This window comes from Chiloscyllium plagiosum, chromosome 24, assembly GCF_004010195.1.
Source record: "Chiloscyllium plagiosum isolate BGI_BamShark_2017 chromosome 24, ASM401019v2, whole genome shotgun sequence".
In the NCBI taxonomy this organism is placed as follows: domain Eukaryota; kingdom Metazoa; phylum Chordata; class Chondrichthyes; order Orectolobiformes; family Hemiscylliidae; genus Chiloscyllium; species Chiloscyllium plagiosum.
Window position 1 is genome coordinate 47,723,065 of NC_057733.1, and position 8,509 is coordinate 47,731,573.

Consider the following 8,509-nt stretch of genomic DNA (forward strand, 5'->3'; position numbering starts at 1 on the left):
GACACAAACTTCAAAGGATTTCCTCCAGGTGCTCTGGTTTTCTCCCACAGTCCAAAGATGTGCAGGTCAGGTGAATTGGCCATGCTAAATTGCCCGTAGTGTTAGGTAAGGGATAGATGTAGGGGTATGGGTGGGTTATGCTTCGGCGGGGAGGTGTGGACTTGTTGGGCCGAAGGGCCTGTTTCCACACTGTAAGTAATTAGATTACATTACAGTGTGGAAACAGGCCCTTCGGCCCAACAAGTCCACACGGACCCGCCGAAGCGAAACCCACCCATACCCCTACATTTACCCCTTATCTAACACTACAGGCAATTTAGTATGGCCAATTCACCTGACCCTGCACATCTTTGGACTGTGGGAGGAAACCGGAGCACCCGGAGGAAACCCACGCAGACACAGGGAGAATGTGCAAACTCCACACAGTTAGTCGCCTGAGGCGGGAATTGAACCCGGGTCTCTGGCGCTGTGAGGCAGCAGTGCTAACCACTGTGCCACCGTGCCGCCCACAAATCTAATCATCTAATCTAATCTGCCTGCACCCCTAGGTCCCTCTGTCCTACAACATGACCCAAGGCCCTATCATTAATTGAGTAAGCCCTACCCTTGTTTGTTGTACCTAAATGCAATGCCTTGCATTTATCCTAATTGAACTCCATCTGCTGCTTTCAGCCCATTGACTCGTTTGATCAAGATCCTTTCATAATCTTAGAAAACCTTTTTCACTGTCTGCTATGCTACCAATTTTGGTATCGTCCACAAACTTACTAACCAAGTCTTCTACGTTCTCATCCAAATCATTTATATAAATGAGGACCCAAATCGATCCCTGTGGGACAGCACTGGTGTCAGGCTTCCAGTCTGACAAACAACCCTCCACCACCACTCTCTGTCTCCTGCCATTAAATCAATTATGTATCCAATTGGCAAGCTCACCATGAATCCCACGTGACCTAACTTTACCAATTAGTCTACCATGCGGAACCATGTCAAAGGCTTTCCTAAAATCCAAATGATTGGACTTAGTCTACTGCTCTGTCCTCATCAATCTTTTTGGTAACATCATCAAAAAACCCAATCAAGTTTAAGAGACACGATTTTCCTTGCACAAAACTATGCTGACTATCCTTAAACATTTTTTTGCCTCTCTAAATGTTTATAAATCCCAGTTTTTATAATCACCTCCAACAATTTACCCACAGCCAAAATCAGACTCACAGGTCTATGGATCCCTGGTTTCTCCTTACAACATTTCTCAAACAAATGGGACTGAATGTGTCACATCGGAGTGAGTGTACCACATGGGAGTCGGTGTACCACACAGGAATAGGTTTACCACAGGGAATGAGTGTACTATAGGGGACTGAGTGTACCACAGGGGAGTGAGTGTACCACAGGAGAGTGAGTGTACCACAGGGGAATGAGTGTACTACAGGGGAGTGGGTGTACCACAGGGGAGTGAGTGTACCACAGGGGAGTGAGTGTACCACAGGGGAGTGGGTGTACCACAGGGGAATGAGTGTACTACAGGGGAGTGGGTGTACCACAGGGGAGTGAGTGTACCACAGGGGAGTGGGTGTACCACAGGGGAGTGGGTGTACCACAGGGGAGTGAGTATATCCCAGCTGATGAGGCAGTGAGACACAGTGTGAGACTGCACGTACTCCACCAACTGCCAACGATTTCGTTAGACGGTTGACCGAGTGGTTGAAACATTTTTTAACTCTCTCAGAGCAGTAAATGCAGAAGTGAAAAAATAAAAGGAACCGCATGTGTGAAGAATGAAGGCAGGGAATGTTATTTTTAAATACCTTCAATTGAGATAATTGTCACACACTGCTCCAAAAGCAGTCTCGAGTCTTGAGTCTTTCTGCATCTGAAGGGACTCGATCCCTCTTAGTCTTTCTTCCTCTCGGCCACTCCCTTTATACCACCAGCGATATGAATTCCATTCAGATAGTGACACTAGGTAGGGAGGGGATGGCCTGTTAATCCGGAGACCCAGATAATGTCCTGTGGACCTGGATTCAAATCCTGCCAAGCCAGTCACTTATATGAAAAAAACTCCCCAGATGCCGGTATCCTGTCACCAAGTCCCCCTTTATTTACACACGGAGAGTCCTTGACACTGATCCAGCTCCCTCAGAGCCTGCTCCCTCAGAGTGAACTGAACCTCTGACACTCCTGTTTATATCTGTCAGCCAGGGCTCCCTGATTGAACCAGATTAACAGCCCCAGTTGGAACTCATATTCTATGAGGCCCACCTGAACGACCCTGTTCAAATCACTATGTCATGTTGTTTAGGGGAGGAAATCTGTTGTCCTTACCTGGTCAGGCCTACATGTGACTCCAGACCCACAGCAATGTAGTTGGACAATAATTTGACTTAGCCAGCCATATGCAGTCCTATGAATTAATTTTTATAAAATACTTACAAGCCTCCGCATCACCTGTTATCAGTGTGCAGACTGTCGTGATTGTGTGGAAAAGTGTTGGCGTTACACACTGGGTAAAAACTGGGCGTTTTCTCCATTAATCACAAAAACAAAATGGTGAATCAGAAAGGGGAATGCTGTAAATGCAGGTAACCTGAGAAACAAATCAAAACTAATCCAGTCACTTATATGAAAAAACTCCCCAGAGGCTGGAATCCTGTCACCAAATCCCCCTTTATTTACACACGGAGAGTCCTTGACACTAATCCAGCTCCCTCAGAGCCTGCGCCGTCAGCGTGAACTGAACCTCTGACACTATTGTTTATATCTGTCAGCCAGGGCTCCCTGATTGAACCAGGTTAACAGCCCCAATTGGAAATACCTCAGCAGGCCTGCCAGCATTGTAGAGAGACAAACAAAGAGTTAACATTTCAGCACCATAAGATATAGGAGCAAAGATATGCCATTCAGCCCCTCAATTCTGCTACACCATTCAATGAAATGATGGCCCATGTGTTAATCCTCAACTCCACGGTCCTTTTGATTCTGTTGCTGACTAAAAATCTCTCGTTTTCATCCTTCAATGTACTTCAATGTACTTAATAGCCCAGCCCTTTGTGGTAAAGAATTCCACAGATTTATTCCCCGCTGAGGGAAGAAATTCCTCCTCATCTCTGGCTTAAATGGGCGTCCCCCTTATTCTGAGAGGATGCCTTCTCGTCCCAGAGTCTCCCACAAGGGGAAACAGCGTTTCTGCATTGACCCTGTCAAGCCCCTTAGAAACCTCTGATGACTTTTCACTAGATCTGTAGGTGGAGAAAGTGAGGACTGCAGATGCTGGAGATCAGAGCTGAAAATGTGTTGCTGGAAAAGCGTAGGTGAGCAAGGGTTAAGTTTTAGTGAAACTTTGAAATATTAACGCTGCTTCTCTCTCCACGGTTGCTGCCAGAAACCACAGAGTTTTGCCAACATTTTCTGTCATTATTTGTGAAACAAAAGCTTCCTTCCCAGGCCTCAGTATATGAGAGAGTGAGGCAACTCTGATATTACAAAATGGACAGACCCCCAGGAAAAAGCTAGAAATTTAGTACCGTGTCTCTCAGTGTCACATCTGATTTTGCAATAAAATGTGAATAATTATTTTTCCAGAAAAAAAGCACTGCTGATGGATTTGGCAGGTTGAGTTCCTGGCATCAGTGTGGAGTTACTGTCCGGATGTTCCAACCAGATTGGATCCTACCTCTAATCAGAGGCTGCTGAGCTGGACCAGGAGCACTGACTCCTCAGTCATGCAGTCTTTCAAAATGTTTTCAAACATGTTGGCTTTCAGGCCAAATCCTGCAACAATACACACAGAAATCCAACAGTTATCTCTCATGAGACAGCGCCTTAATACACTTTTCTTTTAAGTCACTCAAGGCTGTCACTCATCATTCGTTACTCGTCCCTAACTGGAGTAACATGAACCCCATCGCTACGGGTCTGGAGTCACATCAGAATTAGATTTTATTATCGTGTGTCCTCAAGTGCAAAGGAGCAGGAGTACATTGGAAAGTGTACAACGTCACCAACACATGGCACCATCTTAGATACAAAGTTCCCATTTACATGAAGGCCAGACTAAGCAAGGATGGCAATTTCCTTTCCTAAAGGACATTAGTCAACCAGATTGTTTTCTTTTTAAAACAACAATTGACAACATTTTCATGGCAACCTTTATTTCATTGAATTCATACTCCACTATCTGCCTTGGTGAGATTTGAACCTGGGCTCCTGTAACATTACCTGGATTAATAGTCTAGTGATGATACCACTCGGCTGTCACTACCCTGTGGCTGACGGAACAAAGTTTGGCTTTATGGTACAGCAACAACTTATATTTAGCTGGTGACTTTAATGTGATGAAATCTCCCAACATGTTTCACAGGAACGTCATTGAATGAAAGGGGGAAATGTACTGAGCCGCATCAGGGGGTATTAGGTCAGGTGACCAAAAGCTTGGTTGAAGGAGTTGGTTTTAAGGAATGTGTTCAAGAAGATTAGTTAGGTTAAGAGGAGAAGGTGGGTTAGGGGGTCAATTTCAGAGGTTGGAGCCTATTCATGTGAAGGCATCGTCATCAAGAGCAGACCAATTATAACTGGGAGCACAAAAGAGGTCAGAGTTAAAGGAGCACAGATAACTCAGAGTGTTGTGGGGCTTGAGGAGTTTACAGAGATAGGGAGGCCCTGGAGAAATATGGAACCACACATGAGAACTTTAAAACCAAGATCCTACTTAACTAGGAGCCAATGTAGATCAGCACAAGCTAATAGTGGAATAGACTTTCTGACTGAAGTAATTCTTCAGAGGTTGGTATCTGATCACCAATCACCCTTCATTTACAAATGTATAGCCTTTAACAATAGCACCGCCTCTCACTGAGTCAGCCATTCCTGGGCTCAATATCTGGACATTACAACTTTTATATCAGCCATAGCTTCCTGATTGGGTCAGTTAACTGCCTCAGTCAGGCCACTCATATTCTATGGAGAGGTACTGCAGATGCTTCATCAGGATTCCTGATGAAGGGCTTTTGCCCGAAACGTCGATTTTCCTGCTCCTCGGATGCTGCCTAACCTGCTGTGCTTTTCCAGCACCACTCTAATCCTCACTCATACTCTGTAGTGTCCAGTTGGCTGACCTCATCATAATCATTACACTGACCATTAGGATCATGGGCAGAAAATTATATTGTCACTGGAGAGGATCCCAGGTCTAAAGTAACACCAGGCTGAGGCAGTTCCCATTGGTGTTTTGTCTACAGCGTGCAGTCTCTGAGAGATTTCATGACTGTAGAGTCTAAAGCACGTAGCCTTTTATCTTTACTTCCTGCTGATTGGGGACTCACTTCGCGAGCTTTCATTGTCAACAGTCACTCACTAACGAGCATGATTGTCCACCTAGGAAAGTCCGTGTCACTCCCCGTGGTACTGTAGCTCCTCATGTAGCTGATGAGCCCAATCCGAGAGCCACATTTCCAACATACATTTGGCTGGTGTTTCTGGGAGGTGGAATCAGTCCTTTTCCTTGAGATTGTTGACATTCCTTTCTCCAATTCCTCTTCCAGACTCCCTCCCACTGAAGGCATTCTCAAAGAATTGTATTCCTTCATACAGGAACTTCCTTGGAGTCAGTTTTTTCTGAACACAGGTCTTCCATGCATCTATGTTGCCGTCTTTGAGGGAAATCTTCAAGGAGTCATTGTAATGTTTGCTTTATCTTCCTCTTGTTCAAGTGCCTTTCTTGAGCTAGACAAGATGATTTAGTTTGGCAGTCGGATCTCAGGCATCGTCAGCATGTGCTGGAATCCAAAGTAGAAGGTAGGAGACTAGGAGAACACAGCAAGCCAGGCAGCACCAGGAGGCTGGGAGAACACAGCAAGCCAGGCAGCACCAGGGGGTGCAGTAGTCGATGTTTCTGAAGAAGGGTTACACACAAAATGTTGATGTTTCAGGTGTAACCCTTCTTCAGAAACATTGACTTCCGCGCTCCCTGATGCTGCCTGGCTTGCTGTGTTCTTCCAGCTTTCTGCCTGTTTAAATCCTAAGCATGTGGCCAGCTCAGTGGAATTGGCTTTGAATGATTGTGGCCTCAATGCTGGTGCTATTGGCTGCTTCAAGGACACTGATGTTAATACACACGTCCTCGCAGCTGATTCAGGGAATCTGTCTCAAACAGCGTTGATGGTTCTTCTCCTGGGTGTTGATTTGGTGTCCATGCACCATCCAAATTTTGGAGCAAAGTCAGAAATCACACAATTGTAGTCCAACAGGTGAAACCTGACAAAGGAGCAGCGCTCTGAAAGCTAGTGCTTCCAAATAAACCTGGTGTCATGTGACTTCTGATTTTGTCCACCCCAGTCCAACCCTGGCACCTCCACAATGTTTGCAGCCATATCGATGAGTCAGAAGATGCCAGCCATATACACAAGGATCTTGCTGTCAGCACAGATGTCATGGACTCAAAGACACCCGTCCTTAGGTGTCCAATCAATCAGCCGATTTAAGAGCCAATGATTGCACACGGCTCTGCAATACTGTCACTCCTCAGGTACTGAAGCAGCCCAAGTCTAACTGCAGCAAGACCTTTGACAATATCTAAGCTTGGGTTGATAATTGGCAATAACTTTGAAACCTCACAAATGCCAGGCAGTGACCATTTCCAGTAAGAGAGAGCCTAACCATTACCCTTTGACATTCAATGTGTCACCATCATTGAGTCCCTCACTGTCAGCATCCTTGGGGTTACCATTGATCAGAAACTCAAGTAGACTTCCCATAAGAATACAGTAGTTACAAGACCAGGTCGGAGGCTGGGAATATTGTGGCAAGTAACTTCCCACTTGACTCCTCAAAGCCTGTCAACCATCTACAAGGCACAAGTAAGGAGTGTGATGGAATACTCCCCACTTGTCTGGACGGGGGCAGCTCCGACAACACTCAAGAAGCTCAATACCCATCCAGGACAAAGCAGGTTATAAACTCTCCAGCATATGGAGCTGCGGCTGATGTTACCACTCCGATCAGAGACCTAGACTCTCCCGAATCATGGAAGATTCATTTGGGTCTTTTCTTGGACTTATCATGCTACATGGTGGAGTTGGCTAGTTCAGTGGATAGACTGTCGTACGCAATGACTCCCAGAGCACTGGTTCAATCTGCATGGTAATTCACAGAGTCACAACCTTCTCACCTTCATGGCCTTGGTGAGACTGCTGCTGGTGTATTGTGTGCCGTTGTGGTCTCTTTATCTGGGGAAGGATATTCTGGCTATGGAGGGAGTGCAGGGAAGATTTATTAGACTGATTCCCAGGATGGCAGGACTGAAGTATGGAGGGAGACTGGATCAGTAAGGACTATATTCACTGGAGTTTAGAAGAATGAAGGGGGACTCCAATAAAAACCCATACAATTCTAACAAGACTTGACAGGATAAACACAGGAAGGATGTTTCTGATGACTGGGGAGTCCAGAACTAGGGCTCGCAGTTTATGGATATAGGTTTAGGTCATTTCGGAATGAGCTGAGGAGAGGGTTGCTCACCCACTGAGTAGTGAGCCTGTGGAATTCTCTGTCATGGAAAGCAATTAAAACCAAAACTTGGAATATTTCCAAGAAGGAGTTACACATTGCTCTTAGGGCTACAAGAATTAAAGAGAACGGGGAGAAAATGGGAAAAGGGGACTGAGTTGGATGATCAGTCAGGATCATATTGAATGGCAGAGTAGGCTCGAAGGGCCGAATGGCCTACTCCTGCTCCTGTTTTCTGTGTTTCCGGGCAAGGAGTGATATCCCTTGGGCTATAAGTAACCAAGATACTCTCTCTCTCTCCCACTAACAGATGGACCTTGGCTAATTGTCAGTACCTAGGTACAGCTAGGCAAAAGGGAAGCTTGATTTGCTGGCATAAGGAGCATGTTAGCTCCTGAATAACTGCATCCCCGTTGCCCCTGAACAGTCCCTGTCCCTATATCCCCAAGTGAGAACAAGGCACTGTTTGTGCCAGACACTGCAAGGCCGATGTGGATTGATTTCCCATGGAGTCAAGGTGACCAAGTGAAATGGTTACACAGTGCAATGCCAGCACTGATTGGCCTGATCGAAATGGCAATGAATCACTGGCTGTTTCTCTCTGCTGTATCCGTAGGTTCGGAGCAAATGATTCTCAGCTAAAACTGTGACGATTATTAGGACACATTCAGTCCAGAGAAGTGGGAAGCGATGCATTTGGTGGAGGTTCATAAAGACAAGGAATAAAGGATAAATGGGAGGACATTAAGCAATGTGAAGGGTCAGAGGATCCCGGGAATGGATGTTGACAGATTCCTGAAACTGGCTGGAAAGTTAGATCAGATATTGGCAGAGGTGTCACCATAAGGGATGGGAGGCCATGCTGTCTTTAGACCACTGCTGGAGTACTGTGTGCAGTTCTGTGCATGATAGGGAGGGTGGGAACATAGCTGGCAGGCTGACCCAGCAAGGGTGGATGGGCTAAAATGCTTAGCTGCAGGTGTCCACTCTGATGCCCCTGGCC